We start from the raw sequence: 25848 nt of genomic DNA, 5'->3' as shown, positions 1-25848 counted from the left end.
TGAGGTACTGTGCATTTTTAAGAGACTGGGCTTTCCTAGCCCTGTAGAAGTGAGGAATGGAAATAAGGACTGCTGCAGGACAGTTCCTAGGCTCACTACAAAGCAGAGCTACAGCTCTGCTTCTGAACTACCAAGATCTTTGGACGCAATTATTTAAATTTTTTACTGTCAAAAGTATTCTGTGATTTTATGGTTTTATTTTAGAAAAAAACAATTGCCCTCATGCCATTTAATTATATTTTTCTTGAGGTGTAGCTGGAAGCCTTCCACTGCCAGGTTAGAAAATCTGATGATGGCAAGAACTTCTTTGGTCATCAAAGAAATGTCAAAAACAGATAGGAAGTATCTTAAGCACCAAAACACAATATTACCACATTTGATTTAACAAAATTTAGTGTGTATACTTAATTCTTGCACGTGTCTTTTATTCTATACCAAGTGTCTTTTAACACTCTAAGATCCATAATTTAAGGTTCAACCTATGGGTAAAGACTCTGTTAAAAATCTCTTGTGGCACTGGACAATTACAGTGACAACTGAAATTACCAGAGGCACATAATTTTCATTTAGTTGCCTGTAGATGAATTTCATATATATATATATATATATATATATATATATATATATACACATATATATATTTGCTAAAAAAAAGTAAAAGTAATTTTTTTAATGTAACTTGTCTTTTTGGACCTTTTTCAGTGCTCTGGACATAACTATTCCTACAAGTCAATTAGGTTTTCCAGAGGAAATTCCTAAGATCTTTCTCATAATCCTAGATAAAGAGTAAATAAAAGGGTACATAAGGATTTTTCCTACATTGTACACAAACTCATCCCACCTAGATGCAAGCACACAGCAGAGCTGGGAAGAAGGGATACTTCCAGCTGTAGGCTCTCTTTATGGTCAGCATAAAGCAATTTCTCCAGAGAGCAATTTCTCTCACCTGAGATCAGGTTCATACCTGACGTGTCAGCTGCTCCTCCTTAGCAGTCAGAGAGATAAGGCAGACGTCTACAACATGCTTAAAATTAAGTGGGATAAATCTAGTGACTAAAATCACAGTGTCTAAAATAACAGAAAACAGATTTTTCCATAACCTTTTAGCTTTCCGACTGACAGAAATAGGCATCCAAAATTAACAGATATGAGACCAAAATTCAAGCTTTTTTCACTGAGTAAATGTAAATTTATAAAATTGATACAACTGAGCAAATTTCAGACAGTTCTCTGAAGAGTATCTTCAAAGAAACCATTTTTTGTTTATTATTGGGGGGAATCAAAGATTTAAGTCCTGTTAAGAGTGATAGAAGTTACAGCCACATTCATATTAATTTAGTTTCATGTCTTTAAAAAAGAAAGAGATCAAAACACTTGAAATCCTAGTAGCTTGTCAGAAAAATGTACCATTGGCTGGGTCACATCTCCTGGTATCATTAAGCAGAATGTCATAGGCAGAACACTGAAACGGTAATAAAACTTTCCTGCAAAGCCTAGAAAACTGAGAAGAGAAAAAAATGTTTCAGGACAAATGAGAATTCAAGATTATAATGGGCCTAATTCTCTCACATATAATTTACCAAAATTCTCATCACAACATTACTAATGCAAAGGCTTTGTAAATAACTTGACATCTGAAAAAGATGAACAACAAGAGGAAAATGGCCTTTTCACTTTAATGCTCAATGAAGTAATTACAGTTGAGAATAAGAAGATGAGTTCTCACTGGCAGATAAGGCAAATAATTATGGTGAATAAGATAGGTTGAAAGAGGGTCATTGAAACAAAGGGCAGGAAATTGCAGAAACATACAAATTCAAATTTGAAGTTCAATGAGGAAGAAGATACAATTTATTCATTTGGAAAACTATTCCAGTAATGTTTTGAGTATGTGTAGTTAAAATATTTTCATTAGAAAAAAAATAGTGATTTTAGCATATATTCAATGAAATGGAACACCAAGCACAAGAACCTGCTACACTATTGAGAGCATACTATTGTAGGATTTTGATTCAGTAGAAATAAACAAGGTCTAGAGGTAACATCATTAAGAAGCTTTTCTAATCATTTTTCTCTTCCAGACTAGTTCTCCAGCAGAAATTGCAATGTGGAACAAAAATGGCATAATTAAAAAATTTTACCTATTTCAAAGATCAGGATAATGCAATAGCACTGTGGGGTTTTGAGACCTGGGAGCTCATCCAAAATTCACTGAGTCAAAAGAAATGTCTTCATTTACAACATTTGGTATAATTCAGTCCCTGCCTGGTTTAATAGCAAGATTCTGAAGTACTTGGATTGCTTTCCTGCAGATCAGTAGATCTGATTAGCCATTGTTCCCCACTAAATCTGAGCATGGATTGAATTTATCCCCTCCCAATATGCAGACATTCTGTAGAGTCTACGGTTCCACAGAAAACAAAGCCAAAGGGAACAATTAGGCCACCTAACCTGTTTTCAGTTCTCCCTGAGAAATTTATATTTTATCTCAATAGTCTACATAATTAATTGTAATGAATGTTTTAGTCCTCAACAACCTGAGAGGTATGAAAGTGTGGGAATCAAGGTGGACAAGGTCCACATGAAAGAAGAAAACTGATTGTGTGTCAACTAAAAAGATATATCTGCAGGTGAAGAAGAAAGTGAAAAGCAAAAAGGCCCTTTCAGAATAATCTAGGACAAATTTCCTTCTCAACTCACATCTCAAAACAAATATGACTCTGAGTGTGTGAGAAAAAAAACCACTCAGACACCTGTGAGAATTCCCTGTACCAAATCAGCGGCCTATCCAATACCCAGCTGCTGCTTATTTCTGTTACTTATGAGGGGGGAAAAAAACCAAAATGAAAAAGGACTAAAAACTTGGCAGCAGGGGAAAAATTCCTCCTTGACTCTTACAGATAATCATGTAAAGTCCAAAAGCCATTAGCTTTGATTGTAATCATTGGCTTAATACAATTCTGCACAGGCCTAGAATTGAAGCATGATCAGGGAATGCAAATCCTTCTCCCAGCTGTCATTCACCCAGGCCAAAGAACTTCTTCACACAGCCTGAGCAAAACATATTTTTCAGAATGCCAGTTAGTTTTGCTATAGAAACACCTAAGGTTTCTTCCGTTCTACCAATCTATCACATCTCACGTCATAGTCTAGATAATTAATAAATTATGGTAAATAGCTCTTTAGGAAGAGGTTGTATTCTGGGGTAGTTCCAATGAAAATAACTCCTCTCCTATCTTCCTAAGAGCTACTGCATTGATAGATTTCAGTGAGACAGATTTTAACTGAGCTCCTGTGCACCTTTATTACTACATCATAATGTAGGCTTTTGAGTCAAAATGTCATGAGCTTTATTCAAGTGTCTTTGAGAAAAGATGTTTCAGGTATGATTGAAGACCATTTTAAAGCATTAACAAGATTACCTCTGTATCTTCCTGTAGAGTCATGTTGGCAGCTTTTTTTGTATAAATGGCTGCAAGAAATGTTTATAAAGAAAATAGCTCTTTCTCTTTCCTCCAGTATCCTACAAAAAACAGTTAGGCCTTACTTTTAAAGCTGTCCTACTTGGGCAAATAGTTCCCTGACCACCTGGGGTAATGAAGCCTGATGAAAAACAAGCAGGGCTGGAAGAGAGCAAGGTGGTCAGGTGAGTGCAGGAGTGAGAGAAAAAAATCAGCATGACATCATGTAGCAGATAGCAAGAGTAAAATCCAGTCAGCAGAACTGTGAAGATAGGACTTTAACCAAATTTATGTTTTCATAGGAATGGACAAACTTTAACCAAACTTTTGTTTAGACAGAAGTGTATGAAATAACATAAAGGGCTGAACAACCTCCTGTACCTCAGAACAGAAGGGAATTTCAATAATTTTACTGGATTCAAGGAAACAGCCAAACCTTGCAACAACCTTTTGATAGTCAAGAATGGCGACCATGTTCAGAATCAGCAGGTTATGAGCACTAACAACAGTGAAATATCCATTTTCTGACAGCAAATCAGAAAACCTCAGTAGATATTAACAGAAAGATATTCTCCACCCTCATAAAGAATATTGGAGGAGGACTTGGGAACCAGAGAGACTATGAGTGGCTCTGCATCCCTGGAGTGGGGATTTGGGACTATTTTTGCAGCTCCAGGAGGAGACAGGGATCTGAACAGACCATAAAGGACCTGCAACCCTGCTCCAGGATGTTGCACAGCAGAGTTGGAACCACTACATCAACCCCTCTGGCATTTCACCTGGATCACACCACCTCTTCCACATCACAAGGGAGTTGTTTAATTATTGAAATTGCTTATCTCTAAGATTAAAGTGGTTTTGTAACCCAATTTAACCACAAAATGTCACCAGTTTAAATAATGTAGTATGAGCCCAGCTCTTATTAAACCTTGGAGAACCCTCACAGAAAACAGATGCTAGGAGGAAGCCTCAGTGCTTGTTTTTTGTCATGTTTACAGCATCCCTCTTTCTACAGCAAAATTTGTCCCTTCCTCCAATAAATGTCTAAAATAGATTACATAGATCACCATACACAATGATGATTCACTTCCACTGCCTGTGAAGGGAGCCTGGGATATTTGGTTCAAAGGGACATATCCACACTTTCAGCCATCCCAAGTTACATGAGATTACTCTCAGCCTTACTGTGGTTGAGATTCCTTTCCACACAGGTGTAGTTGAAATTGTCCAGTAAGCCCAATTTAATACCTGCACACATACACAGCACGAAGGCATAGGCATTGATTTCTTAGGAAGCCAGGTTAAAAATAGGACGCAATAAATCAGTGCTGAACTGTGTTCATTTCTCATCCTGTGTCCCATTATTTCTTTGTGGTCTCTGAGGCTTCTTGGGTAGAAATTCACAGAATTGAAACATTATCTTGGATATTGTTGAATATTATATTTTTTGAAGATAATTATAAAAATATTTGGAACCTACAATCATTTGTTTCCATATGAGGAACACTTACATGATGACAGCTTAGGTTGAACAGACTATACTACATTGTACTAAATACAAACAAAATGCTTTGTTTGTATTTAGTAACAAAAGACGGCTGTAATTTCTGAATATATTTGAGTTCTTGTGAGTCTTCATAAATACTTGCTCATTCATAGATTCAATTCATATTTTCAGTCTCTTTTTTGGGAAGTAGGAAAGCCCAGTCTCAAAATAAATAATTGACATCATTTTAGTAATTAGTGGGACATAGGTGGAATTTCACCTACTGCAAAGTTAGTCCATACTGTAAATCTAAAAAAAAATTTTAGTGTAAATGAGAATCTAATCTGAAGTGTTTCTTTTTCTTTTTTTTCTCTTTTTTTTTTTTTTTTTTTTTTTTTTCTTTTTTAGTATTTTTTATGGAGTTCTTCAAGGACATCTTTTTTTCTGGCATTTAAAACTCTTACTAATGTTAGATTTCCCAGAATAGTGAGCTTTATCTCTTCAGGAAGCTGAAAACCTATGACCTCTCCTTGAATAATTTCCCAGGTGGTAGGATTTAATTTTTAATTATTTCTAAGTTTATTCTGGCATTTTCATGTCACCTGCAACAAAGCAACTTTTACTTTCTCTCTTCTTTCTAGTTTGTCACCAGCCACTTTCATTACTGGGGTTAAAATCAGCAGTTGCCAGAGCTTTACCTCACCCAACACAGACAAAGAAAAATGTCTGAATAGAAGTCTTCAGAGACAGGCACCTCCAGAAGGTGATTCATCTGCCCTATCTTAGATACCTCTCTTAGGGAAAGATGAATAGACTTTTGACTAGGATTCTGTCAGCGAGAAGTTTCATATAAATATCTTTCAGAAGTGTTTTTAACAGAATATTTTTTATCTAAGGAATATAAATTGCTTCTATTCCTCCTAGCTGATGTATCTGGCTGGCTATGAAAAGTGAGTTTGCTTATCTTACTCCAGCAACCACTGTATTCAAAAGTTACCACCACCATTGGATCATATTCCTCATTAGCACTACATGGGGGAAAAAAAAAAGATAGAAGGAAGGGATAAACATCCTACCATTTTATACTCTTTCCATGTCAGCAATGAAAGAGGTTGAATGGATAATTATAGGAAATTACTACTGTGTGAAATATATATCTTAACTTTAGTCATATAAAAATGAGGGATCTGCTCAAAACTATCTACCCAAGCTGTATGCTCACTGAAGGCTGACTCGAGGACCATTTTCCTGGCTTGAGGCACCTATTTTAATGAGTCATTTTATGCAGGGAGTGGCCTAGACCTCTATGTTACAATATAAACTGGTTTCAAATAATTAAAGTTAATTCAAAATAGTCCCCTGCAAAATTTACTACTCATTCTATGGATTTATTGAGATCCAAACAACTATTACATCCTGATAATAATAAAGTCATGGGAGCACAAGAATAGAACCAGTGAAATGAATGTTTACATCTGGGGTACCTTGCTGAGGTTAACAATTGAGCTGCTCCCTGTCTTAGGGAACAGGACTTGGCAGGTTTGCTGCAAGCTTGGCAGGAGACTTGCCAGGTGTCTCCTCTCCAGTTTTCACATCCTCCTACTTGTTCCCCTTTAGAGGCAAAATCCTTCCCTTAGAAACACACACACAAAAGATCTCCCCACCATTTCATGAACTTTTAACTCCAATGATTTATATTGACAAATCTGGCTCCTAAAGGGCTGGCAATTGTTTAAAATGAGGAACAAAGTCTGTGTAATTGTAAGACTATCTACTGACCCCAGCAGTCAGAGCATTTATGAGAAAATAAACCCCTGAGAGAGAGGAAGGAAAAAGGAGAAATTAAACAAGGGCCCCTGAGGTCAGGTCCAGTCTTTGTGTGGGCTTGCTGTGCTAATGGGCATGTTCAGCCGTGGGGACTGAGGGAAAGTGTTCCCACACTTACACCACCCAGCCCAGGCTCAGCAGACGTCCTGTGCATCTCCCCAGAGAGCTTGACCCAAAAAGGATAAGCAAGCCCAAACAGCAGCTCTTCAGCTAGTTTTCACTGGGTGTGGCTCTGGGGGTCTCCCAGGGACGTTGTTCCTGCTTTATGTTTAGTCTGTATGCAGAACAAATACCCCATTACAGGGACAGCAGGTGCTTCTCATCCAGTGCAGACAGCAGGCCACCAAGAGACCACCTGGCCAGAGTCAGGGACAGTGACTGGCACTGCACAAGGGCTTTTGCTCTTTTTTTCCCTACCTATAGTTAGGGTCCGCAATCAGTTTGCACTGCCCAAAGGGCTCATTGTTTATGGTCAGGAGCCAAGGCTGGAAAAAGGGTGGAGAATCTCTGTGACAGCTGAAAGCAGCAGGACTTAAGGGGAAAAAAGCTGTTTCCCAGCTTATTTGTTCACAGGGATAGAATAAAGAACACAGCAAAGAGTTTGCAGAAATTCCCAGAATGCAAATCTACTTTGTCTCACAGAGCCTAAAGGGCCATTCCTCACAATAATGTGTCTCAGATTTCTTTCCATATTATCTCATGTGGATCTCCTGAAAATGTCTTAACACGGCATGAGAGAGTGTAACATATTACGGTGTGACACTTCCAAGTAAAGTGGAATATATAAAAATTATTTAAAATATCATCTCTGCTACCAGAAAGACCTTGAAGCATCAACCTTCATTCCTGCTCTGTGCATAACTGCCAACCACAGCTTAAGTTTAATCAACTTCATAACTTCTTCAGTTTCCTTCCACAGAGACAACCCAAAGCATAAACATAAAGTACCCCCTCCTGCTTTTTCTCCTCAAGGGTATCTTTACATGTGTGCAGACATTAAATGCTCAGCTCCATGAAAAGTACTAGAATTAGATTTCTACAATATTTTTTTTATGGCTGAATCTGCTTTTGCATTCTGAAAGGTCCTGATATTTTCTTTTTATCAGCAATAGAAGCATTTTGTGTTGGCTGTGTTAATCTAATTTAATTCCCATCAAAGTCACTGCTCCATAGTGACAATCGATGTCTAACTGAAGGCAATGATTTCTAATTCATTACATGTGTTCTTTTAACTTGTGTATATGTATTGCTAACTTTCCTTTTCGACTGTTTCTCAAGAGCAAAAATTAAATCATCAGTGTTAGATGCATAAAATGTTTTTATATGGTTCTACATTTCAGATTAATTTGCAAGTCAGAAGTTTCCAGTACATTGTGCTAAACAACACTATGTATTTATCTTGACAAATGATGCAGGAAAAACTAATAGCAATGATGCATATAGAAAGCTTTTCATCCAAAGATCCTGGGACACACGACAAGCTTTACATGCTGATTATTGTGTGCACTTGGCATTGTTCAAGGTTTTCATTGGTTTAGAGGATATAAATGTAAATAGAAAGCTGTGCACAGATAATATCAGTCATTGATATACAGCCAGGTCAGGGATAGGAATGCAAGGAAGAAAGGAATCCCTCCTCATCCACACAGGGCATGAGGAATACTGTGCAGAGAACAGTGGGGCAGCAGCTATAATTACCTGGTGTAAATCACAAGTTGTTCTCTCACTTTCTTCACAGCAGCTTTCTGAGTAAGAATTAAATAAAACCAAAGCACATGGGAAGAAAAAGGTAGTTACATGTGATCTGACTTTGATTTTTACTTTAGTTACTTTTGGGTAAGAGCAGAGTGAATTGTAGCCTAAAAGCTGGGTTTCTTTTGCTGCCTCAGTTTATTGTTATTTTGGAGGCATATTTTAAAGGCTGAAGAGGCTTTTGTTTGTATTTCCTGTCTTACTGAAGTCTTTGTCTCCTATGCCCAAATGGTTTTTAAGCAATTTAAGCTGAGAAAAAGCCCGGAATATTTTATAAACATAATTACCTAAGGTCCTTCCAGATCACCATGAGCTGAAAGATCACCATGAGCTGAAAAGTCCATATGGCTTTTTTCTGTGTGCTGACTCTGTAGGACTGAAAAGGTTTGCTGTACTTGATAATGTGCTTTTTCTCTTAACAATTCTTGAACCCCTAGGAGTAATTCAACTAGGTCAAACATTTGCCCAGTATCCTGCTGTCAGTTCCCTGTCTCCCTAAATAGGAGATGTTGGCAACAAGAGCTCACGAAAGAGATCCTGCAGGAAGACAGAGCTCTATTTGTAGTCAGTAAAAAGCAGCAGTCAGCACATCCCAAGCAGTTACCTTGCCTGGCATTTGTACTGGGAAGCCAAGGTGTTGGACCCCAGAGAAGGTGGGTTGAGCCTGCCCAGTTTTTGGAAGGCATCTACAAATTTTAGCTGCTTCCTTCTCTCATTTCCTCTGCTGCATCCTGTGAAACAGATTATTTTTCTCCAGTGCTCAATATAACCAAATATAATCAACAGCTGGTTAAATTATATTATACAACTCTATTAAATGTAATATGCTGTATGTGTAGAACAAACTCACAATGGAATGGGTCACATCTGTGGGATATTTTCTCAAGTGCTGCAATTACCGTGATTAGGATGGGTTATGGTGAGGCAAAAGTTCCAGAAGACAGCAATGTTTATGAATACCTGGTTTGTGAATATATGGCTTCCTGGAGGAAGCCCTTGACCTTCCTCTTGACCTTCTAAAAGTGGCATATGGATACAGTTATTCACCCTTTAGTGAACAGAATGACATTGGGCACAAAAGCACAAAACCTATGATAAAATGTCCAGCTTTGCATGTAGAATTTACTCTATTTAAGCCCAGCTATTTAACAGAAAGATCTGAAAGTTTCAGGGGAGGTGTGTTAATCAATTGAGAGCACAAACCGCAGGAACAGAAACAGGAGATGGGGAATTAGAACCTAATTTTAAAAATTCCCATATGATTGGGATTTCATTTCATTTGTGGTTCTACAATTGCTTGTTTTTGGGAAAAGGGAGAAAACTAACAAAATGAAAAAAAAAGGATTTGAAACACATCAAGATGCTTCATCTCTGTTGCCTAGCTTTTTTATTTCTTTCCCCCCCACACTATTTAATGGACTTAGAAATGAGGAATTATTGAAAATTCACAGACAGAACCTTTAAAAGAATCTGAAACTGTTGTATCTATTGGAACAAGGTAATGGTTGCACGGGGAACCAAACATCTTGAACAGGATGGTTAGTCAATGCCTGGATGGCGATGCAATTTTGAGGGTCCTTGCAATGTCACCTTCAGCTACTCAGAGTGAGAGTCTCCAAACCTCTGTTCTGATACTCAGTTCTTACACCTACTCAACCTCTAGTCTTACTACATAAAAACATCTCTTACCTGCCTGTCTTTACCATAGGCAAGAGACCACTTGACCATTTCTGCACCCACTGAAGGTGTTTTCACTGGCTGTTTGAAATCTCTTATCGATGTCCAATTTGATCAATTCTGCACCAGGAATCACCTCAAGAAGCTTCAGGAATGGTCAAATTCTCCACTTTCAGTGTTAATCAGCACATTTGAACATAGAGATTGCTCCAAGCATAGTTGGAGCTGCTGAGAAAAGACTGGCTGAAATTCCCACCTGGAGACTTCCTGTGCCAGCTAATCAGATGCTTTGTGATGAAGCAGGGTAGGGGTTAAGTTCACCTTGTCTTGAGTCTCTCCACTCATTCAGATCAGTCTATTATCTAATCTGTGCAGCTGGACGAGGAGTTCCTGGGACACCCAGGGAACTCATGTCTAAAGTGCACTGGGTTTGCACAGCGACAGGACTGAGCTGCGCCATGGATGCAGAATGAATTTGAGCTTCATATTTATAACTGTCACATAATTCTTTTTAAAATGTAGGAGAAAAAAATCGTCCTTTCCTCAAGGAGATATTCTGTTACAAAATATCAGGGCAAAGCATTTCCCCAGGTTTAATTTTCTCTATTCTTTTCAGCTAAAGGCTGAAAGGGAACTCTACCTGGTTAGATGATTTTTCAGTCTCTCACAAATACCATTTTTCAGCAGATTGAAAAAAATCTAGTCTGGAATTACTTTGCTTTGTTTTACTATCCAAAACTGCTTGTGAAGTAGATTGTGTGCTGTGTTGGTCTGTTTCTCAAGTGTCAGGAAGTATAGCACTTTAAATAAAGTATTCAACTGTCATTCTCTATTTCAAGAATTTTTGATGTGGACTGTTTTCCTAACCATATCATTTCACTGCACCTACCAAAGGAATATCTAAAGAATATGACCAAACTTTCCTGTGTATTTATATTTAAGGATACTGAGAATACTCTACAATTGCTATTAGGATTCTAACTCTAGTAAAGCATGTTTTTTGGCTTGAGCAACTGTATGTTTTGTTTATTGTTAGAGCATATCTTCACTTGCCGTATCACTTTTTTTCATCACTTCATTTGTTAACATTTTTCTGTTATTTTCATTTAAAGTCTTTCACTACCCTAATTTTATCATTGTAATCTCAACATTTGTCCTGAAGCATTCAAATGAATGAAATGGTTCACTTCTCCTCAGCACTGTGCTCAGCATGTCTTCTCTGATGAAAAAGGTGGATGATCTGTGCCTGTCCCGAGGTTTCAAGCAGGGGCTACATTTTAGTGAAATTTCACTTCTCGTTCCTGCTGCAGACAGAGCATCTAAGGAAGCAGATAGGGAGCTCTCCCTTTTTCACATGCAAAATTGTTGAAAAGTTTTATACCGATGCACACCCTGGAAATCAGTTTGATCTTCTGTGTCTCTTCCATAGCAAAAGTCACAGCTTCCACAAGTCAGTTCCTGTCATTCCTTGACCTATTTTGTTTTTAAAAATGAAAAAAACCCAAACAAACAAACAAACAAACAAACAAACAAACCCCAACAACAACAAAATAAACTGGGTTAACCATGACCTATTCCCATTAGTTAAGCTAATATGACTTTGTGTTACTGAAATGGGTGAAGAAGCCCTCACACAATCAGTTCTACTAGAAAATAAGAGCAAGTCAGCACTGACGCACAGTAATCTCCTCACAGGCAGAGCTGGGCTGAAAAAGTACATCTGTTCCCAGCCTAAGCGACGCTCTGCAGAGCCCCATCCACAAAATTAGCCATGCTCTGCTATACATTCCTATAGAGGAGTTTCAGCTTACTTTTGTATTATTATGAAACCAGTAATCGTCATGACTGTGAAAACATGAGAGTGAAATATGGGACATTGCAAAGATAAACACCTGAAATTACAGCTCTGAGGATATGACTTTTCCCTTACTTTCCAAAAAAATGTTAAGCCTGAAACCTAACTACCTCTATTTCAATGGGGCATTGTTAGCTATTTTACTGCTGAACATTGTAACAAATCCATCTAACTTGTGTGCTAAAATTCCAGAGATGTTCAAAATCATCTGTGTCCTCAGATGGCTGTTAGGGGAAAACTATTAAGCTATGGGAGTCTGCATTATATCCTTGGCATGAAAAAAAAAAAAAGGGAAATGGGCTGAGCACAAAATAAATAGAATTCTTCAAGAAAACAGCTGATATTATAGACTTGTGCCTGCAAGTATTCTTCTTATGTGAGTTACTGCAACTGGAACTTAAATTCAGTTCCTGTTAAATCAGCTCAGATTTTTTACCAGCATAACAAAACTCAGGTCTGTAGACCATAGTCTCTGTGTTTAGTTGATCAAGGAGCACACAAGAAGATGATCCCACACCAGCACTGATAACAGCTACCACTCCTTTCTCAGATTGTATCCCCAGGATTTGCACCAACATCTAATTTTAGAGAGAATGAATTCTGCTGTTTCAAAATCGATGCAGTATGTTGGCATCAATGGCAAAAGAGCACACAGAAGCAGTCAGAAGCTGGACTCCGGACCATTGCTTGTGCTACTCACTTCATTGTGCAGCATTCAAAAAATGTATAGAATAAAAAAGATTCAGGACTTTATATTTGCCAAGTGTAAATACATTTTTTATTAGGAGAGTTCTTTAAAAGTGATTTCATAATCACTTGCCTGCTGGACAGATGTTTTTTCGTGCTTCTAGAGAAAGAGGAAATGAAAAAGACATCTTTTTGCATAAAGAAATATAATCTGCTCTAATAGTGACAGTTTTTCAATTAAAGCTGTTCATATTAGTAGAAGCCCATTTTACTTGTTCATTCAGCCTGCTGGCTGAGTAAAAGTAACATCTACACCACAGTAGGAATGGTCTGAAAAATTCAATTTTTAAGTAGCAAATGAGTATATAGTGGAGTTACAGCTTATAGGTTTCAGAGACACCATGGAACATCACATTTTGAAGAACCCATTGGGAAAATAAAATAGTCTAGGACCAGTGATATTTTCTCATAAACCAACTCTTAATTGTATACATACTGCCCTTGGAGGCTGTGGGACAAAACAACTTGATTTTAACTGTGAAAAAATGAGCAATTTAGTGAATCAAATCTGAGTTGTCTTAGGTGTGTTAATGCTGTTCTGAGTTATAACCTTGGAAATGAGAGACTGACTCCTCATGAATACACCATGAAACTACCTAATAGCCATTATGTCTTTTCTCCTTCCTTCTCCAAATGATTGCCCCATAATAGAGAGCTCATTCTGTTTATAGAAAATGACTTTCACATACAGCACAAGAAGATGTTCTCCCTAAATTGCAGAAACAGATGTAAGAACAAGCTGAACACTTACAGATCCATGTTAAACCCTTATGAGTGACTACAAACAGATTACCAGCAGTTCATTTAAAGCATTAGAAAAGCTATTTAGTTTGATTTATATGAATATAGGACTGAATGGTTTTTTCATATGAACCTTATATAACTTAGGCCATGTCTGGGGAACAGAGAAATGGGCATATGGAAAGACATATGCAACAGAAAAAGTCATAAACTTAAAGAAAATATTTGACTTGCTAATGAGTCACTGTTACCTGGTTTCTTCTTATGCTGAATTCCTGCTCATTAACAGACCTATCTTTGTATTTCCAGGCATTTTCAAGAGCAGTTTTATTACAATCCGCTTGTGCATGTACCATTCTCCCCTTATGCAAAAGTATTTACAAAAAATTAATCTATTAAAATACATCCTAATTTTATAAGGGAGAATCATCTATCAGTCACTGTGCTTGTCTTTGCTGCCTAGCATAAAGTAATATTTTGACAAACAGGATACTTTTGTTGTGGCTTACTTTTTCTTTGCTATATGCAGCTTTAAAGTATTTGCTGTAATTTAGGTTGTCATCCAGCACAACCCTACAGAAATCAGTATATTTAGAAGTCTGAATAAATAACTTTCTTTAAACAAAAGCTAAGAAAATTAATAAAATTTGCATTAAGGACAGAATGTTTATACCATCATAATAGGTATGGCATATTATATATATATAACAATAACATTATATTAGTTTATATTCTCTCTTAGCCTTTCTTACAAAATTCTAAGGATTACATTTCTCATCCTTGGGCTGAAACAGGCAAGATTTAGTTGTGTGCAAAGTAGGAGTGTTTTGTAAAAGGTGACACTCAATGTTCTCTGAAAAATATGATTCTTAAAAACATTGCATCTGCACACATATTCTGAAAAGAAAAATATCAAAACTGTCAAAATCTAATCATTGGGGTTTGAATCTGGTAAGCAAAATTAAAATTTCTAGAATGCATAAAAGAGCCTAATTAGCACAATCTAAAGGTGGGAGAAGCAAGAAATATTCCAGTCCAGTCCTTTTTCCTCAGTAAAAGAGAATGTGCAGCCAGAAAACAAACTGTGTCTGTATATTCTATGGTCACAATGGTTTTATTTATTTTATTTATTTTGTATGGCACTTTTCACAGTATCACAGAATCACAAAATATGCTGATACCTTGTGGAAGGTATCCACAAGGATCATCCAGTCCAGCTCCTGGCCCTGCACAGGACACCCCAAGCATCCTACCATGTGCCTAAGAGCATCGTCCAAACACAACTTCAATCTTGTCAGGTTTGGTGCTGTCACCACTGTCCTGGGGATCCTGTTCCAGTGCCCAGCCACTCTCTGGGTGAAAAACCTTCTCCTAACATCAGCCTAAGACACAACTTCAGGACATTGCCTCAAGTGCTGTCACTGATCACCACAGAGGAGAGATCCATGTCTGCCCCTCCCCTTCCCCTCTCAAGGAAGTTGTAACTGCAGTGAGGTCTCCCCTCAGTCTCCTCCAGGCTGAACAAACCAAGTGTCCTGAGCCACTCCTCATATGGCTTCCCCCTTAAGGACCTTCACCATCTTTATAGCCCTCCTTTGGATGCTCTCTTACAGCTTAATACCTTTCTTATCTTGTGGCACCCAGAGCTGCCCCCAGCACAGGCAGTGAGGCTGTCCCAGTGCAGAGCAAAGCAGGACAATCCCCTGCCTTGCCTGGCTGGTGGTGCTGGGCCTGGTGCCCCCCAGGACAGGGATGGCCCTCCTGGCTGCCAGGGCACTGCTGGCTCGTGTTCAACTTGCTACAGCCAAGACTCCCAGGTCCTTTTCTGTGGCACCTCTTTCCAACATTCCCCAGTCTGTCTGTACATCCAGGTGCAGAATCCACCACTTTCCCTTGTTGAGCTTCTTTTCATTGGTGATTGCCCAACCCTCTAATTTGTTAAGGTCTTTATGCAGGGCCTCTCTGTCCTCAAGGGAGTCAACAGCTCCTCCCAAATTTATATTGTCAGCAAAATTGCTCAGTGTCTCTTCCAGTCCTGCATTCAGGTAATCAATGAAGCTGCTGCAGAGCACAGGGCTGAGGATGGAGCCCTGTGGAGCCCCAGTACTGACAGGTCACCAGTCTGATGTTACACTTTATGCCTGAGCCATGAGCCAGTAGCTCACCCATGGCATGATGTGTTTATACAGCTGAGTGCTGTCCAGAAGGATCCTGTGAGAGACATATAGAAAGATTTACTGAAATCCAAAGGGATTCCATCAACTGGATTCTCTTGATCAAGCAGGTTACCTTGTTATAAAAGAAAATCAGGTTTGATAAGCACTCCTAATCCAGTTATGTAAAAACCCACTCTAAAGTCAGAGAAAGTGGGCTTTGAAAGGACCCTTGCCATCAACGATTCCAGTGACTTTCAACTTTTTAGTTCACATTTTATTTTGTGCCTCATTTCAAGTGTGTGACTTCTGGGACAGAGAGGTGCTTCATGCCTCATTTGCTGCAGTAATGCTTTCACCACAAAGGAACATATCTCTGGCTGAGAATTTTGTCTTATCCAGCCCTGGTCCAAAGTCAGGATCTGCTATATCTAAATCATTCCAGACAGAGACTTGTTCTATCATTAGAGTGACATGCTTTTATCTAATGTCTTACCTCAATAACCCATGCTACATTTTAAGCTATTATTTCCTGTCATGTCTGTGGACACAGGGAACTGATCATTTCTTTCCTTTTGCTGGCAGTCCTAAAGAGCACTGTTACCACGTCCTACTCAGTATTTTCATCTTTAGGCTAAGCAAAACAAATTCCTCCAATCTCACCTTAAAGGTCATGTTTTCTACATCTGTGGATTACCAGCACTCACTCTGCTGGACTCCCTCCAGTTGGTCCATCTGTTACTGTGCACTGCTCAAAACTGGGAACAGAACAAGGTCTTATGAATGCTGAGTAAAGCAGAAGGAGTAAAACTTAGAGTACGTCTGCCATATACTCTAGTATGTGGCTTACTTTTCACAGCATGAGTTTCTTCACTCACATTTAGTTAGGGCTTCAGTGGCATCTGTTGAACTTCTGCTTTGCCAAGAGCGCTCTCTTTCTTATGTGTATGCAATTAATTATTCCACAGGATAGTGCTCTGCACCTCTCCTCACTGAGGAGTTGTGTCCTATATTTCCCTGAGACTTTTTATTTAGCATGTCAAGACACACATGAATCTTTTTAATCTTGCTTTCAGTCTCCCCCTTGCAATCCCCTTCCTCGTTGGTAGAGTCTGCAGATATTACAGCTCTTCTCCCCCTTTCACCTTGCAAGGTGATTAATGAAACTATTTCATACACTCCAAGGCAGGAGAATCCCTAGAGCAAGCAGTCTTTCTTTCACTTTGAGAATGGACCCTTAATCCCTTAATCTATTTTTTATCCCTAGTAGTTTTGCTCTCACTTTATGGCAGATTTATAAACCTCATTTGCTACTAAGAGTGTCCTGTTAGACAAGATCAATTTTCATTAGAGTCAAGTTACATAGTTTCTCCTCTCCTGGTCACTGTTTTTTTCCTAATTATACATGCAAATTATTTTTGTTGGATATAATTTGATCTTCTCAAGTTATACTGACATGGTGCTTATCGTACTGTTAGGTTTCTAGCTCTGTTAGTTTCACCAGTATCTTCCTGGTAATAGATGATCGCCTAACTGGCCTATAATTTACCTATCCTACAATGACCATCCTCAGAGGTCAGAGAACTACTGAGACTTCCTAGGTCTTATATGGGAGATTTAATCAAGAACAACTGATCTAATTTGAACGGCCTCTAAACTGTCTTTTTCCATTTCCCCACGAGTTCTTCCCCTTAGCTACTGTTAATTTGCCAGCCATTTCTTCATGTCTAATCTTTCTGATGGAGACTGATGGAAAAACTGCCCAAAATCCTAAATCTTTATAGTAAGACCTGCTATAATCTGTGCTTAGACACTCATAATCCCATATTTATGGTGCTTCTACCTTCTGAAGAAGATTCAGGTCTCAAAAAGTCAAACTTCTAATGAAATTTTAATCTGTCTTGAGAAAGTACACACTGATGGGATAAGGACAAGTTGCTTACACAATTTTGAAGACACTGTAGGAATACATACAATTGAAAGTCTTAACAAGACCTCTCAAACAACATAAACTCTACAATCAGGGAAAGGAAAAACTTTGTAATATCTTTTAATAGACACAGCATCGAAGACAGCTGCCTCAAAGTGTAACCTACACAATTGGCTGGGAATCACCAGTGCAGATAAATAATGTAGATTTATTACTTGGCTCATAATTCAAGTAGAATAAACTGAAATATGAAATTAATGTCTCAAAAGACTTTTCTGTACCACACCGTTGTAAATTCAGAGCATGTACTCCAAGGAATCAAGTGCATTTATGGTTGATAGAACATGGCTTACAGCTTTGAAGGTATGAGAAGGTGAATAAACTGGAAATGCAATTCTCTGTTCTCTAAAAAAAAAAAAGCCATGCAGAGTAAACAGTCATAAATACAAGAAATTCATCTGTCCCCTGAGATAAAAGTACTGATCATGGTAACAGGAGCATTATAGAAGGTACAAAGTAGAAGAGAAATTAATCAGACTGTTATTGTCATTGGCTTAAGAACCAAAGAGCTACTGCAACTTCTACAGATAAAGAATATGAAGCTGTTGGAAAGCCATCCTTTGAGGGCAGTTATCTGCAACTGAGATCCGAGAGAAATGTGAAGAAAGGCATTTAAAATGAAAAATCACATTCCCATATCAAGCAAGTTTCCATTCTTTCTGGTTCCAAGTAAACACTATTGCCAAATGGCTTGAAGTGTATGGAAAATATCCAAATGCTTAAATCAACGCACCCTCGTATTAACTTTCTACCAATACAACTTGATGTAACTACCACAGGGACACAGCTCTGATGTATTGCAAATATATCGGTGATTATAGTAACTTTCAAAAACAGTTCAGAAGTGCCACAGAGAACTTGGAGATGAAATTCCTGTTTTCAGTAGGAATTCAGGCAAACAGGAGATTTCATTTTATGCACTTTTACATAAAATCTTCCACTCCAAAATTTCTAGCATGAAGCAGACACCCTGAGGTCACTGGGGATTGTCTAAGAGCAATGATGACAACTCACTAAGAGATTTTTCCCTTCTGGCTGCCTGCTCCTGAGGCTGGATTCAGCCTCCTCGTGCACAGCTGCGAGCCCACAGCCTGCCTGTGTGCACACACCCTTTTGGGGAAAAAAAATGACTGGCACACAGGGGAGTCCCACCAGTAGCATCTGCTCACAAATTTGGAAGAGTTTGGATAGCTCAGCTTTCAAACCATGAGACAAGTTGCTCTAAGGAGAAAGGAAAGTGTGCTCACACAAATCAATTCAAATATAAGAAAATGATATTTCCCTAAGGGAATGTGTTCATAACAGCTACTGTAATTAAAATTCTTTAAAGCTGAGGTGACAACAACTGACCAAGCAAAGCAAGCTGACACGCATCAGTACTGTTTTTAAGAAATCCCTCATCCCTGCCTTGATTAGATGTCAGCAAACACTTCTAACGGCAATTTTTCAACAGCACAGGAACACGGTCAGTGGCTGTTCTCAGCCTACCAGAGAATGAATCTATTTCTAGAAAGGAAAAGAGAGGAAAAAATAAGAAGGAAAAAAACCCAAAATAAACCAAGAATTCCTGACTTCAAGGATATATGGGCTTCCCTGGGAAGTTTGCTTGCGTGAATACATTAGAGTCATTGCATGCACCACAGAGCAATGCTGAACAGAAGGCAAGCAGGGGAGACCTCATCCTCTCTCCAGAATAAGGAGCTTCCCCTGGCTGCCAACAGCGTGATCAGGGGGAGGCCCTGGCATAAGGAGCGGAAAAGGCTGAACTGTGCTGCCACTAAGTGAGAAGCAGAAAGTGTTACCAGAGTATGGCTCTGTTAGCTGCAGTGGATGTGCTGCTATTTGCTGTCCCCACTTGAACCAAGTGGGTATCTGCAAATCTCCATACTTAATGTCCCAAACTGCTGCACAAGTTTTGACTTCAGGTAACTCATTGACATGTGTGGGTTTGCTCCAGCTCTATAGCAGCCTGCTGAGGACAGTAACATTAAAAGGCATTTGTGTCTGTGGTCCCTTGCTACAGCACTTCAAGAAATTTTGATGAAAACCTGCCCCTAGGCAAAGACTACACAAGTGCTGAAATACGGAGATAAAGCAAACACATCACAGGTTTTACAAATACATGAACTTTAGACAAAGCATCCTGTTAGGGTGTAACACCAATTACTTTGTGCTGAGGAAAAAGAAGATCTGATTTCGGGGGCCCTTTTTTTGTTTGTTCATGGAGTAAAAAAAATACAAAATACAAGATCATAAAATATGTTTTACAAAAATTTAAAAGATATTTCAAATAAGGAATAGACTTTATGTCGGTGCTTTACTCATCGATTTGAAGTAAATTCAAATGACCAAAGTTTGCCACTTTTCCAACTGAAATGTCACTTTGAAATGGAAAATCACAATTTTTTTTCAGTGCTTAATTATTTCCACACTTTCAAAAATTGCTTTAGTTTTTCAGCTGAGCTTCAGTTTTCAAGTATCTCTGTGTGTTCCAAGAATCATTTACCACAGAATGGCACAATTTTGACAGGAGAAAAATATTCATTTGCATTAGTTTGCCTTATATATGCTGTTGGGGCACTAAGAGGCACTTTGTGTAAGGAGAAGAATCTCATGCTGGTGGGTTTGTAGCACAACTCATGCAAAAAGCAGCTTGTGTAAACAGCAGATGCTGACCTTTCCACTCAGTGAGAGGGGGATTCATCTCCATCTCAACTGGTCACTCTGGCTCCATTTAGAGCCAATGGAGACAAATGATTAGTTTTAGGAAAGAATTCACAAAATCTCTTTCAAACATCTAAATTAGGATGAGATGAAATGCATCTTAAATCAAGCTGCTTTCTACCCCAACCATAAACAAATAGCTTCCTTACCATCCCTGACTACAAAGTGAAGGTAAGCTATAGGTCAGATGCACATGTCTACATTTAGGCTGATGAATCCCACCCATCAAAGCCCAGAGAAATCACTGTGACTGTCTACTGAGTTCACTGGGCACCAAAAGGGAATCAGTGCCCATTAAAGAAGCATTTAGCCGCATTTATTACTCCCAAATCGTTAAGTGTGTTTATTTTGGGGGTTTTTTTAATACCAGCTCACTAAGTCTTGCATATTGATAATTACATAGCATTGCTTCTTAATGGCATTTGCATACACGTAATGCTTAAACAGCCAGTTGTAACAGGTCACACAACTTTTTAACTGAAAAATCAGATCTTTTTTCCCTTGTTGACTGTGAGGAGTCTACAGGCCTGATCCAGGACCCTGGCAACTCAATGATAATGTCCCCAGTGCTGCAGCAGACTTTAAAAGTTGTGGGTGGGGTTAAAAAAAAATCACAAATGTTTTGCAAAGCATTCCAGAAACAAATTCACTACTAGCGCTCAAATCTTTTGTTTTTCCCCAGAGTTCCGACAACCCTCCCACTCAGAAATAATTATTAGCTGGAAGCTCATTCTGGCTTTTACCATTCCAAATGAACCTGACAAGCAATTTCCAAAGGAATTTATGTGCTGCTGTATTTCCCTAGGCTATGTTTTAAAAGTGAGATCCCTTTTACTGCCTTTTGAGAGAGTTTAAGCAACTTTACCAGTCCCCTTAGGGAGTATTGGTGGACACTTTGTGAACAGAACAAGAAGCAATGCCATCCTTTCTGCAGGAATTCTCATTACTTCACCCCACTCATTTGAGCAGTGAAAAAAGGGCATCTGTGAAAGTTCTTTTAGATAATCACTGACTTAGCTTAACAGATGTTATTTAAAATAATATTGGCATAATGAAACTAACATGAATAGTTATAAAATACGTACAGAACACAATTTATTGCAAACCACCCTGTTCCACAAATGACACCTGTCCCTTTTTAGTTAATTTTACAAATACAACTTAGAAAGAAAGCCATGTGACACAAATGATCAGGCTTACCCAAGTTAAAGAAGTCAAATATCTAAAGCTACCTGTGATTTGAAGAGCTCAGAGGTGTACCCATAGGCTTACGTATGTTCATAAGAAATCTTCACTAAATATTTTCAATTATTAAAAAAAATAATTTATTTTGGCCTCTTCAAAGGTATTAAAAGCCTCAACTTGTACAATGCTTCCAAAGAACAAGACTGTTAAGCACGAATGGTGTTTGCATCTGATCCATGGGCACAGCTGTACATAAAAAAGAAAAGAGTTATTGCTTGTAATAAATGACTGGACAAAATAATAATTACACTGAAAATTACAGACTATTCCAATTATCATACCTAATCACATACCTAATTTCTTCATGCATATGTGCATATATACAAATAGATAGCTATAGATATAAAATATATATTTCTCATAGATCTGTGAAATACATTTGTTTCAGTTATCAAAAATATGCAAGGGAAGTCAACTGATAAAGGCTGTTGAAGGGATGTGACCAAAGCCAAAAGGCAGCAGCTGAGTTAGGATGGGAATTCAGATGTAATAAGTGAAGTCCTAACCCAGAACAGTATGGACAACAATATCTTTTTTTCTGTTGAAAAGGCTGTATGTGTTACTCCTGTTGCTAGCATAAGACTGTTCCTGCAGGGCATCTAATCAGGGCTGGCCATCCCCATGTCATTAAACTCTCTTACTTTCCAAAACATGACAGCGAAACCCATACCATGAGGAGAATGTTCTAAAAGCTCTGACCATATAATTGTTAGTAATAACAATAGTTGGTCAGGACAAAAGTGGTGGCCAGGGACCACTGAACAGCATGGACAGCCTTCAGCTCAGCCCCAGCCATCATGTTCTGCCATACAGAAGTGTTACCTCCATCCAAGACTTACTGTTTGCTTTCATTTGATCTACAGAGAATATTTTTTTCTGTAGCTGTCTCCAGGAGGGTTCAATCAACAGAGGTTTTGCATTTGATATCCAAGGCACACTCTCCAGTGGTGTCCTACATATCAGGTTTACATAGAGATCGTGCTTCCATGCTGGGCTAGGCACCCTATGGAGACATCATTTGTTTCCCCAGGCAAGAAAGTATTACACGTATAAACGAAGAGTGCCTTCAGTTAAAAGACACTTCACACTTTTCCCAAGTGCATGAGGGACACAACTAACAGAAACATAATTAATAGGACTTTTTAATGAGTCCTATGATAGATGTTTTATGGCCAAAAAAGAAAGTAAAAGCCCATTGTACTTTGTGAGAGGCCAAAGAACATGTGAGTTCCCAAATTAATTCATAGGTCTCCCCTGAAGAGCAATCCTTATTGCCCTCTATTGAATTGCATCTCTTTATTTTGAGAAAATGGATTTACTTATTCCTTTGCTAGAAACTTGAGAATGACATCACTGATCACTTTGTGTGACACCTACATGTCAGAATCATTGGGCTATATAGTGACTGACAACTACCTTCTACCTAGGAAGAGCATAATAAAATTGACTAACAGATATTTTTTATTATTCCCAAGAACAGTGTTGATAATGAGATTTTTTAGCTAACCACACTTCACTTGACAAATTATGAAGAGATCAATTTTTCCCCATTAGCCTCACCCTCATCAATGGCTCAGCTGAGGTCAACTAGCCCTTCACTTGTAGTTAATTGTACACAGCCTTTGTCTACTGATTTTTCTCTATCAAAGCCTAAAAGAAGAAAAATCAATGGCTGTTATTTCAAATTCAAAGGAAAATACTTTAAATTAAAACCTAATTTCACTTAAAAAACATCATGAATGTATTTGGGAGAGAATGCCTTCGTCTGTTGACAACTCGATACACAGGCCATAATCTGAGTGGTGCTGAGCATTTGGAAAACCCACCATACAAAATCTTAGATCTCTGATAATATTATTGATAATTTCAATTAGGTCTAAATGTCATCTTTGGATTTTATCTGGAGATTAAAGAATTCAGTGGTGGTTTGTACTGATATAATAATATCTAGGTAACATATTCCAAAATTTAAAAAACTTTAAATTATGTTTATGTCATTATCTTTTTGTACTGGTATATGAGGTTCAGAGTGTGTGTTCCACCCACCTCCACTCCCTCACTTGCCAGAAATTCACCATTTCCACAGTACAGATTGTGACTTTCAACAGAAATATATAGGTGGATGCTGAGTTCCATGGAGAGTCATGTCCTCAGACACTCTCTTTCTACCACACATATGCAGATCATCCATGTAAGACATGTCAGCATAGAAGTAAGATACAAAAAAACCAATTTAATAAGTTTATAATAAGGACCATCTTATTGTGGGAAGTTGGTCATAATTTTACACTGTTGTTGGGTTTCAAGGGGATTTAACTACCTCTCTAGGCAGAATTGTTAGCCATTAGCTTATTACAAACATCATAATTCAGGCCAGATTCATCCTTCCAAATTTCTGACACTCAGATGAGGATATCCCTCTTTGATCCACAGCCACTTAACAGTGTAGTTTGAACTTCTGCTGGGTGGAGTCACCCTGTTATCATTTCCATTGGCCAAAACTCAAACCTAGGATAGTTTTAGTTTATGGTTTTTACAAACCAGTAGAGTTTGTACAGAGTCATCAAAGTTTGGATTGGGGGAATCTGGATGTCTGTATAGCAGATGTCTCTGAAAGAAGCACAGATGCATCTTGCCTAATTTAACATTAGGTATCAGTGCTAACACAGCAGCATCACAGCCAACAGAGGAACATAAATGTTTCCACCAGGCAATTTTTACTGACCCAGGTGTATTCCCTGACTCTCTCTGTGGAGACACAGAGTCACTAATACAAACAGCCTTCTGCTCATCCTTCACAGAATCATAGAACAATTAACATTGGAAAAGACCTTTAAGAGCAAGAAGTTCAATCATCATCCTCAAGTGCCATATGCACAGCATTTTGAACACTTCCAGGTTTGGTGATTCCATACCTCTCTGAGCGGCCCATTCCTATGCTTTTCAGCCCTTTCTGTGAAGAAATTTTCCCTAATATCCCGCCTAAACCTCCCCTGGTGCAACTAGAGACCATTTCCTCAGATGAAGGAACTAATACAGGATTTTAGATTTGTATTCCTGGAATTGCTGTGAGATTTATAAGTTCAGCCTGAGCATCTTTGCAGATCTAGCCAAAGGGTGTGTTCTTTTAATGTCTGCATCAACTGAATTTAAAAAAACCCTAAGACTCAGGAGTTCCTTCTCTGGATTTTCACTCAACTATGTCCATTTAAGCTCGCACACCCCATCTGCAAGATTCTTTCAGACTTCAAAAGATGCTGAAATTTTAACTGATGATTTACACAAGAAAGGTCTATAAGAGCTGCATGTAATATGTAATAAGGACAATCCAGATATAAAAACCATAGCAAAAATTTTGGCAGTCAAATTAATAACTGATATAACTTCAGAATGCCTAAGGATTTTTAGGACTGCAAGTCCTTTACCACAGTTTCTCCTTTAAATTTTCTGCTGCATTATGACTGTAAAGAATATATTATATATAAGATTTAGCTAGTCATAATACCAATGCACTCCTTTGGCCACAATGAAGAATAATCTATTTTTTATGAGTGCATATCATGTAGATATTTGTTTGTATTAAATGGAGCAGCTTTTAAAATATTTTTTATTTGGGAAGAGTGTTTTAGTCTGAAGCTAATCTTTTGTGCTAATTGTCTCTCCAAGATATTCAGACATTACAGAGCTCATCCTGAAAAAAAAAGACAGGGGTGATCATCAGGCCAAGTGACATCAACAAGTTGCAATGAGTGGCTGGACCTGGACTCCATTTTTATATCAGTCACAGGAAAATAATTTAAAGTCCAAAGTTCCCATCCAGAAATTTATGTAGATTTTCCTGCTTCCATTTAAATCAATACCAATTACAAACTTACATGACCTTGTAGATCTGGTCTCAGGTATCTACAGCATTGTATCAGGAGTGGGACACTAATGTAAAAATGTGCAGAGATTATTAGTTCCTATCTAACTGATCTTGTCTTAGCCTATGTTAGTGAAGTCATTTTTTTTTGGTTCTCCTCAGTTTCATCTTGCCTTGTAATACAAGATTAATTGCTTCTAGCCCAAATGTTGCTGACAAAAATACCATATTTTTTTTTTAAAGGGTGGATGGATGCATAGTAGATCTGTTCTTAATGGACTACAACTACATTGAATACTCAGGGATTTGTTTAACCTCAGATGATCAC

Source organism: Ammospiza nelsoni, chromosome 3, assembly GCF_027579445.1.
Source record: "Ammospiza nelsoni isolate bAmmNel1 chromosome 3, bAmmNel1.pri, whole genome shotgun sequence".
Lineage (NCBI taxonomy): Eukaryota > Metazoa > Chordata > Aves > Passeriformes > Passerellidae > Ammospiza > Ammospiza nelsoni.
This window is presented reverse-complemented; position numbering follows the sequence as displayed.